Source organism: Notothenia coriiceps, unplaced genomic scaffold (assembly GCF_000735185.1).
Source record: "Notothenia coriiceps isolate Sejong01 unplaced genomic scaffold, NC01 NC01_scaffold00007894, whole genome shotgun sequence".
NCBI lineage: Eukaryota > Metazoa > Chordata > Actinopteri > Perciformes > Nototheniidae > Notothenia > Notothenia coriiceps.
Window position 1 is genome coordinate 4612 of NW_011340595.1, and position 974 is coordinate 5585.

Genomic DNA, 974 nt, shown 5'->3' on the forward strand with positions numbered 1-974 from the left:
AGTATTCAATTACTTCTTTCCAGGACTTTATCCTAAATTTTCAAATTACTTTTCCAGGACCTTTACCGTAAATTTTTCCAATGACTTCTCCAGGGACTTTAACTAATATTCAATGACTTCTTCAGACCGTTTAACCTAATATTCAATGATTCTCCCAGGACCACTTTACCTAATATTACAATGACTTCTCCAGGACCTTGGAGCGGAGATGGGTGTCAATGACTCTCTCCAGGACCTTTATAATATTCAATGACTTCTCCCAGGACCTTTACCTAATATTCCATGACTATCTCCAGACTTGTTACCTAGGGTTGTTCCAATGACTCTCCAGACCTTGGTACGTAATTTTCATGACGTTCTCAGGACACCTTTTTACTAATATTCCGGCGATGAGCTTCTCGGGCAGGACCTTTACCATAATTTTCATGACTTCCTCCCAAGGACCGGTTTACCTAATTTTCAAGGGAGCTGTCTCCGGCCAGGACCTTTACCTAGAATAGTTCATGATCTCTCCAGGACTTTATAAATCAATTGACTTCTCCCAGCCTTTACTAATTTTCAATGACTTCTCGCAGGGACCATTTACATAATATTCTGACGGGCCTCCAGGACCTTTACCTAATATTCAATGATATCTGGCCAGGCCTTTAGCTGATATGGGTACAATGATTCTCAGGACCTTTACGATAATGTATTCAATTGGGAAACCTTTTCTCCAGATTTACCTAATATTCATGAACTTCTTCCTTCAGGACTTTACCCTCACCATATTCAATGAACTTCCTCCATGGACCTTTACCTAATACGTTCAGACTTCTCGGGCGAAGGACCTTGTTACCTAATTTTCAAATGACGTTGCTCCATGGACCTTGTACCTAATTTTCAATGACCAAACCAATGACTCTTTCTCAGCGGTACCAACTGAAGAAGTTTTATTTGAACATGGAACAGGAAAATAAGGTCTGAACATGTTG